Here is an 11,547-nt window from a genome sequence, read left to right as displayed (position 1 = left end):
GTAAAATAACTACTATAATACTGCCCCCATGTACAAGAATATAACTGCTATAATACTCCCCCTATGTACAAGAATATAACTACTATAATACTCCCCCTATGTACAAGAATATAACTACTATAATACTGCCCCCATGTACAAGAATATAACTACTATAATACTGCGCCTATGTACAAGAATATAACTACTATAATACTGTCCCCATGTACAAGAATATAACTACTACAATACTGCGCCTATGTACAAGAATATAACTACTATAATACTGCCCCTATGTACAAGGATATAACTACTGTAATACTGCTCCTATGTACAAGAATATAACTACTATAATACTGCCCCTATGTACAAGAATATAACTACTATAAACTGCTCCTATGTACAAGAATATAACTACTATTATACCGCCCCCCATGTACAAGAATATAACTACTATAATACTGCCCCCTATGTACAAGAATATAACTACTATAATACTGCTCCTATGTACAAGAATATAACTACTATAATACTGCTCCTATGTACAAGAATATAACTAATATAATACTGCTCCTATGTACAGGAATATAACTACTATAATACTGCTCCTATGTACAAGAATATAACTAATATAATACTGCTCCTATGTACAGGAATATAACTACTATAATACTGCTCCTATGTACAAGAATATAACTAATATAATACTGCTCCTATGTACAAGAATATAACTAATATAATACTGCCCCCATGTACAAGAATATAACTACTATAATACTGCTCCTATGTACAAGAATATAACTACTATAATACCGCCCCCATGTACAAGAATATAACTACTATAATACTGCCCCTTATGTACAAGAATATAACTACTATAATACTGTCCCCATGTACAAGAATATAACTACTATAATACTGCGCCTATGTACAAGAATATATCTACTATAATACTGCTCCTATATAAAAGAATATAACTACTATAATACTGCTCCCTATGTACAAGAATATAACTACTATAATACTGCTCCTATGTACAGGAAAATAACTACTATAATACTGCCCACATGTACAAGAATATAACTACTATAATACTCCCCCTATGTACAAGAATATAACTACTATAATACTGCCCCCATGTACAAGAATATAACTACTATAATACTCCCCCTATGTACAAGAATATAACTACTATAATACTGCCCCCATGTACAAGAATATAACTACTATAATACTGCGCCTATGTACAAGAATATAACTACTATAATACTGCCCCCATGTACAAGAATATAACTACTATAATACTGCCCCCTATGTACAAGAATATAACTACTATAATACTGCCCCTATGTACAAGAATATAACTACTATAATACTGCTCCTATGTACAAGAATATAACTACTATAATACCGCCCCCCATGTACAAGAATATAACTACTATAATACTGCCCCCTATGTACAAGAATATAACTACTATAATACTGCCCCCATGTACAAGAATATAACTACTATAATACTGCGCCTATGTACAAGAATATAACTACTATAATACTGTCCCCATGTACAAGAATATAACTACTACAATACTGCGCCTATGTACAAGAATATAACTACTATAATACTGCCCCTATGTACAAGGATATAACTACAATAATACTGCTCCTATGTACAAGAATATAACTACTATAATACTGCCCCTATGTACAAGAATATAACTACTATAAACTGCTCCTATGTACAAGAATATAACTACTATAATACCGCCCCCCATGTACAAGAATATAACTACTATAATACTCCCCCTATGTACAAGAATATAACTACTATAATACTGCCCCTATGTACAAGGATATAACTACTATAATACTGCTCCTATGTACAAGAATATAACTACTATAATACTGCCCCTATGTACAAGAATATAACTACTATAAACTGCTCCTATGTACAAGAATATAACTACTATAATACCGCCCCCCATGTACAAGAATATAACTACTATAATACTCCCCCTATGTACAAGAATATAACTACTATAATACTGCCCCATGTACAAGAATATAACTACTATAATACTGTGCCTATGTACAAGAATATAACTACTATAATACTGCCCCCATGTACAAGAATATAACTACTATAATACTGCGCCTATGTACAAGAATATAACTACTATAATACTGCCCCCATGTACAAGAATATAACTACTATAATACTGCCCCCTATGTACAAGAATATAACTACTATAATACTGCCCCTATGTACAAGAATATAACTACTATAATACTGCTCCTATGTACAAGAATATAACTACTATAATACCGCCCCCCATGTACAAGAATATAACTACTATAATACTGCCCCCTATGTACAAGAATATAACTACTATAATACTGCCCCCATGTACAAGAATATAACTACTATAATACTGCGCCTATGTACAAGAATATAACTACTATAATACTGTCCCCATGTACAAGAATATAACTACTACAATACTGCGCCTATTTACAAGAATATAACTACTATAATACTGCCCCTATGTACAAGGATATAACTACTATAATACTGCTCCTATGTACAAGAATATAACTACTATAATACTGCCCCTATGTACAAGAATATAACTACTATAAACTGCTCCTATGTACAAGAATATAACTACTATAATACCGCCCCCCGTGTACAAGAATATAACTACTATAATACTGCCCCCTATGTACAAGAATATAACTACTATAATACCGCCCCCCATGTACAAGAATATAACTACTATAATACTGCCCCTTATGTACAAGAATATAACTACTATAATACTGCTCCTATGTACAAGACTATATCTACTATAATACTGCTCCTATATAAAACAATATAACTACTATAATGCTGCTCCCTATGTACAAGAATATAACTACTATAATACTGCTCCTATATAAAAGAATATAACTGCTATAATACTGCTCCTATGTACAGGAATATAACTACTATAATACTGCTCCTATATAAAAGAATATAACTACTATAATACTGCTCCTATGTACAGTAAAATAACTACTATAATACTGCCCCCATGTACAAGAATATAACTGCTATAATACTCCCCCTATGTACAAGAATATAACTACTATAATACTCCCCCTATGTACAAGAATATAACTACTATAATACTGCCCCTATGTACAAGAATAGAACTACTATAATACTGCGCCTATGTACAACAATATAACTACTATAATACTGCCCCCATGTACAAGAATATAACTACTATAATACTGCCCCCATGTACAAGAATATAAATACTTTAATACTCCCCCTATGTACAAGAATATAACTACTATAATACTGCCCCCATGTACAAGAATATAACTACTATAATACTGCGCCTATGTACAAGAATATAACTACTATAATACTGCCCCCATGTACAAGAATATAACTACTATAATACTGCCCCCTATGTACAAGAATATAACTACTATAATACTGCCCCTATGTACAAGAATATAACTACTATAATACTGCTCCTATGTACAAGAATATAACTACTATAATACCGCCCCCCATGTACAAGAATATAACTACTATAATACTGCCCCCTATGTACAAGAATATAACTACTATAATACTGCCCCCATGTACAAGAATATAACTACTATAATACTGCGCCTATGTACAAGAATATAACTACTATAATACTGTCCCCATGTACAAGAATATAACTACTACAATACTGCGCCTATGTACAAGAATATAACTACTATAATACTGCCCCTATGTACAAGGATATAACTACTATAATACTGCTCCTATGTACAAGAATATAACTACTATAATACTGCCCCTATGTACAAGAATATAACTACTATAAACTGCTCCTATGTACAAGAATATAACTACTATAATACCGCCCCCCATGTACAAGAATATAACTACTATAATACTCCCCCTATGTACAAGAATATAACTACTATAATACTGCCCCTATGTACAAGGATATAACTACTATAATACTGCTCCTATGTACAAGAATATAACTACTATAATACTGCCCCTATGTACAAGAATATAACTACTATAAACTGCTCCTATGTACAAGAATATAACTACTATAATACCGCCCCCCATGTACAAGAATATAACTACTATAATACTCCCCCTATGTACAAGAATATAACTACTATAATACTGCCCCATGTACAAGAATATAACTACTATAATACTGTGCCTATGTACAAGAATATAACTACTATAATACTGCCCCCATGTACAAGAATATAACTACTATAATACTGCGCCTATGTACAAGAATATAACTACTATAATACTGCCCCCATGTACAAGAATATAACTACTATAATACTGCCCCCTATGTACAAGAATATAACTACTATAATACTGCCCCTATGTACAAGAATATAACTACTATAATACTGCTCCTATGTACAAGAATATAACTACTATAATACCGCCCCCCATGTACAAGAATATAACTAGTATAATACTGCCCCCTATGTACAAGAATATAACTACTATAATACTGCCCCCATGTACAAGAATATAACTACTATAATACTGCGCCTATGTACAAGAATATAACTACTATAATACTGTCCCCATGTACAAGAATATAACTACTACAATACTGCGCCTATGTACAAGAATATAACTACTATAATACTGCCCCTATGTACAAGGATATAACTACTATAATACTGCTCCTATGTACAAGAATATAACTACTATAATACTGCCCCTATGTACAAGAATATAACTACTATAAACTGCTCCTATGTACAAGAATATAACTACTATTATACCGCCCCCCATGTACAAGAATATAACTACTATAATACTGCCCCCTATGTACAAGAATATAACTACTATAATACCGCCCCCATGTACAAGAATATAACTACTATAATACTGCCCCTTATGTACAAGAATATAACTACTATAATACTGCTCCTATGTACAAGAATATATCTACTATAATACTGCTCCTATATAAAACAATATAACTACTATAATGCTGCTCCCTATGTACAAGAATATAACTACTATAATACTGCTCCTATATAAAAGAATATAACTGCTATAATACTGCTCCTATGTACAGGAATATAACTACTATAATACTGCTCCTATATAAAAGAATATAACTACTATAATACTGCTCCTATGTACAGTAAAATAACTACTATAATACTGCCCCCATGTACAAGAATATAACTGCTATAATACTCCCCCTATGTACAAGAATATAACTACTATAATACTCCCCCTATGTACAAGAATATAACTACTATAATACTGCCCCTATGTACAAGAATAGAACTACTATAATACTGCGCCTATGTACAAGAATATAACTACTATAATACTGCCCCCATGTACAAGAATATAACTACTATAATACTGCCCCCATGTACAAGAATATAACTACTATAATACTGCCCCCATGTACAAGAATATAACTACTATAATACTGCGCCTATGTACAAGAATATAACTACTATAATACTGCTCCTATGTACAAGAATATAACTACTATAATACTGCCCCTATGTACAAGAATATAACTACTATAATACTGCCCCCATGTACAAGAATATAACTACTATAATACTGCGCCTATGTACAAGAATATAACTACTATAATACTGCCCCCATGTACAAGAATATAACTACTACAATACTGCGCCTATGTACAAGAATATAACTACTATAATACTGCTCCTATGTACAAGAATATAACTACTATAATACTGCCCCTATGTACAAGAATATAACTACTATAAACTGCTCCTATGTACAAGAATATAACTACTATAATACCGCCCCCCATGTACAAGAATATAACTACTATAATACTGCCCCCTATGTACAAGAATATAACTACTATAATACTGCCCCTATGTACAAGAGGATAACTACTATAATAATGCCCCCTATGTACAAGAATATAACTACTATAATACCGCCCCCCATGTACAAGAATATAACTACTATAATACTGCGCCTATGTACAAGAATATAACTACTATAATACCGCCCCCATGTACAAGAATATAACTACTATAATACTGCTCCTATGTACAGGAATATAACTACTATAATACTGCTCCTATGTACAAGAATATAACTACTATAATACTGCCCCCTATGTACAAGAATATAACTACTATAATACTGCCCCTATGTACAAGAATATAACTACTATAATACTGCCCCCTATGTACAAGAATATAACTACTATAATACCGCCCCCCATGTACAAGAATATAACTACTATAATACTGCCCCCTATGTACAAGAATATAACTACTATAATACTGCTCCTATTTACAAGAATATATCTACTATAATACTGCTCCTATATAAAACAATATAACTACTATAATGCTGCTCCCTATATACAAGAATATAACTACTATAATACTGCTCCTATATAAAAGAATATAACTGCTATAATACTGCTCCTATGTACAGGAAAATAACTACTATAATACTGCCCCCATGTACAAGAATATAACTACTATAATACTCCCCCTATGTACAAGAATATAACTACTATAATACTCCCCCTATGTACAAGAATATAACTACTATAATACTGCCCCTATGTACAAGAATAGAACTACTATAATACTGCGCCTATGTACAAGAATATAACTACTATAATACTGCCCCCATGTACAAGAATATAACTACTATAATACTGCCCCCATGTACAAGAATATAACTACTATAATACTGCCCCCATGTACAAGAATATAACTACTATAATACTGCGCCTATGTACAAGAATATAACTACTATAATACTGCACCTATGTACACGAATATAACTACTATAATACTGCCCCTATGTACAAGAATATAACTACTATAATACTGCCCCTATGTACAAGAATATAACTACTATAATACTGCGCCTATGTACAAGAATATAACTACTATAATACCGCCCCCATGTACAAGAATATAACTACTATAATACTGCTCCTATGTACAGGAATATAACTACTATAATACTGCTCCTATGTACAAGAATATAACTACTATAATACTGCCCCTATATACAAGAATATAACTACTATAATACTGCCCCTATGTACAAGAATATAACTACTATAATACTGCCCCCTATGTACAAGAATATAACTACTATAATACTGCCCCCTATGTACAAGAATATAACTACTATAATACTGCTCCTATGTACAAGAATATAACTACTATAATACTGCCCCTATGTACAAGAATATAACTACTATAATACTGCCCCTATGTACAAGAATATAACTACTATAATACTGCTCCTATGTACAAGAATATAACTACTATAATACTGCCCCCTATGTACAAGAATATAGCTACTATAATACTGCCCCTATGTAGAAGAATATAACTACTATAATACTGCCCCCTATGTACAAGAATATAACTACTATAATACTGCTCCTATGTACAAGAATATAACTAATATAATACTGCTCCTATGTACAGGAATATAACTACTATAATACTGCTCCTATGTACAAGAATATAACTACTATAATACTGCTCCTATGTACAAGAATATAACTAATATAATACTGCTCCTATGTACAGGAATATAACTACTAATACTGCTCCTATGTACAAGAATATAACTAATATAATACTGCTCCTATGTACAGGAATATAACTACTATAATACTGCTCCTATGTACAAGAATATAACTAATATAATACTGCTCCTATGTGCAAGAATATAACTACTATAATACTGCTCCTATGTACAAGAATATAACTACTATAATACTGCTCCTATGTACAAGAATATAACTACTATAATACTGCCCCCTATGTACAAGAATATAACTACTATAATACTGCCCCCTATGTACAAGAATATAACTACTATAATACTGCCCCTTATGTACAAGAATATAACTACTATAATACTGCCCCTATGTACAAGAATATAACTACTATAATACTGCTCCTATGTACAAGAAGATAACTACTATAATACTGCTCCTATGTACAAGAATATAACTACTATAATACTACCCCCTATGTACAAGAATATAACTACTATAATACTGCTCCTATGTACAAGAATATAACTACTATAATACTGCTCCTATGTACAAGAATATAACTACTATAATACTGCCCCTTATGTACAAGAATATAACTACTATAATACTGCCCCCTATGTACAAGAATATAACTACTATAATACTGCCCCCTATGTACAAGAATATAACTACTATAATACTGCCCCCTATGTACAAGAATATAACTACTATAATACTGCCCCTTATGTACAAGAATATAACTACTATAATACTCCCCCTATGTACAAGAATATAACTACTATAATACTCCCCCTATGTACAAGAATATAACTACTATAATACTGCCCCTATGTACAAGAATAGAACTACTATAATACTGCGCCTATGTACAAGAATATAACTACTATAATACTGCCCCCATGTACAAGAATATAACTACTATAATACTGCCCCCATGTACAAGAATATAACTACTATAATACTGCGCCTATGTACAAGAATATAACTACTATAATACTGCACCTATGTACACGAATATAACTACTATAATACTGCCCCTATGTACAAGAATATAACTACTATAATACTGCCCCTATGTACAAGAATATAACTACTATAATACCGCGCCTATGTACAAGAATATAACTACTATAATACCGCCCCCATGTACAAGAATATAACTACTATAATACTGCTCCTATGTACAGGAATATAACTACTATAATACTGCTCCTATGTACAAGAATATAACTACTATAATACTGCCCCTATATACAAGAATATAACTACTATAATACTGCCCCTATGTACAAGAATATAACTACTATAATACTGCCCCCTATGTACAAGAATATAACTACTATAATACTGCCCCCTATGTACAAGAATATAACTACTATAATACTGCTCCTATGTACAAGAATATAACTACTATAATACTGCCCCTATGTACAAGAATATAACTACTATAATACTGCCCCTATGTACAAGAATATAACTACTATAATACTGCTCCTATGTACAAGAATATAACTACTATAATACTGCCCCCTATGTACAAGAATATAGCTACTATAATACTGCCCCTATGTAGAAGAATATAACTAATATAATACTGCTCCTATGTACAGGAATATAACTACTATAATACTGCTCCTATGTACAAGAATATAACTACTATAATACTGCTCCTATGTACAAGAATATAACTAATATAATACTGCTCCTTTGTACAGGAATATAACTACTAATACTGCTCCTATGTACAAGAATATAACTAATATAATACTGCTCCTATGTACAGGAATATAACTACTATAATACTGCTCCTATGTACAAGAATATAACTAATATAATACTGCTCCTATGTGCAAGAATATAACTACTATAATACTGCTCCTATGTACAAGAATATAACTACTATAATACTGCTCCTATGTACAAGAATATAACTACTATAATACTGCCCCCTATGTACAAGAATATAACTACTATAGTACTGCCCCCTATGTACAAGAATATAACTACTATAATACTGCCCCTTATGTACAAGAATATAACTACTATAATACTGCCCCTATGTACAAGAATATAACTACTATAATACTGCTCCTATGTACAAGAAGATAACTACTATAATACTGCTCCTATGTACAAGAATATAACTACTATAATACTGCCCCCTATGTACAAGAATATAACTACTATAATACTGCTCCTATGTACAAGAATATAACTACTATAATACTGCTCCTATGTACAAGAATATAACTACTATAATACTGCCCCTTATGTACAAGAATATAACTACTATAATACTGCCCCCTATGTACAAGAATATAACTACTATAATACTGCCCCCTATGTACAAGAATATAACTACTATAATACTGCCCCTTATGTACAAGAATATAACTACTATAATACTGCCCCTATGTACAAGAATATAACTACTATAATACTGCTCCTATGTACAAGAATATAACTACTATAATACTGCTCCTATGTACAAGAATATAACTACTATAATACTGCCCCCTATGTACAAGAATATAACTACTATAATACTGCTCCTATGTACAAGAATATAACTACTATAATACTGCTCCTATGTACAAGAATATAACTACTATAATACTGCCCCCTATGTACAAGAATATAACTACTATAATACTGCTCCTATGTACAAGAATATAACTACTATAATACTGCCCCTTATGTACAAGAATATAACTACTATAATACTGCCCCTATGTACAAGAATATAACTACTATAATACTGCTCCTATGTACAAGAATATAACTACTATAATACTGCTCCTATGTACAAGAATATAACTACTATAATACTGCCCCCTATGTACAAGAATATAACTACTGTAATACTGCTCCTATGTACAAGAATATAACTACTATAATACTGCCCCTTATGTACAAGAATATAACTACTATAATACTGCCCCTATGTACAAGAATATAACTACTATAATACTGCCCTTATGTACAAGAATATAACTACTATAATACTGCCCCCTATGTACAAGAATATAACTACTATAATACTGCCCCTATGTACAAGAATATAACTACTATAATACTGCTCCTATGTACAAGAATATAACTACTATAATACTGCTCCTATGTACAAGAATATAACTACTATAATACTGCCCTTATGTACAAGAATGTAACTACTATAATACTGCCCCCTATGTACAAGAATATAACTACTATAATACTGCTTCCTATGTACAAGAATATAACTACTATAATACTGCTCCTATGTACAAGAATATAACTACTATAATACTGCCCCTTATGTACAAGAATATAACTACTATAATACTGCCCCTATGTACAAGAATATAACTACTATAATACTGCCCCCTATGTACAAGAATATAACTACTATAATACTGCTCCTATGTACAAGAATATAACTACAATAATACTGCTCCTATGTACAAGAATTTAACTACTATAATACTGCTCCTATGTACAAGAATATAACTACTATAATACTGCCCCTATGTACAAGAATATAACTACTATAATACTGCTCCTATGTACAGGAATATAACTACTATAATACTGCTCCTATGCACGGTAATATGCATTGCCTTGTGAAAGTATTCGGCCCCCTGGAAGTTTTCCACCTTTTCCCACATATCAGGCTTCAAACATAAAGATACCAAATGTAAATTTTTGGTGAAGAATCAACAACAAGTGGAACACAATTGTGAAGTTGAAAGAAATTTATTGGTTATTTTAAATTTTTGTGGAAATTCAAAAACTGTAAAGTGGGGCATGCAATATTATTCGGCCCCTGTAACTTAATACTTTGTTGCGCCCCTTTTGCTGCGATTACAAGTCGCTTGGGGTTTGTCTCTATCAGTTTTGTACATTGAGAGACTGAAATTCTCGCCCATTCTTCCTTGGCAAACAGCTCGAGCTCAGTGAGGTTTGGTGGAGATCGTTTGTGAACAGCAGTTTTCAGCTC

This window comes from Ranitomeya imitator, chromosome 4, assembly GCF_032444005.1.
Source record: "Ranitomeya imitator isolate aRanImi1 chromosome 4, aRanImi1.pri, whole genome shotgun sequence".
Classification (NCBI taxonomy): domain Eukaryota; kingdom Metazoa; phylum Chordata; class Amphibia; order Anura; family Dendrobatidae; genus Ranitomeya; species Ranitomeya imitator.
Note: the sequence above shows the minus strand (reverse complement) of the source record.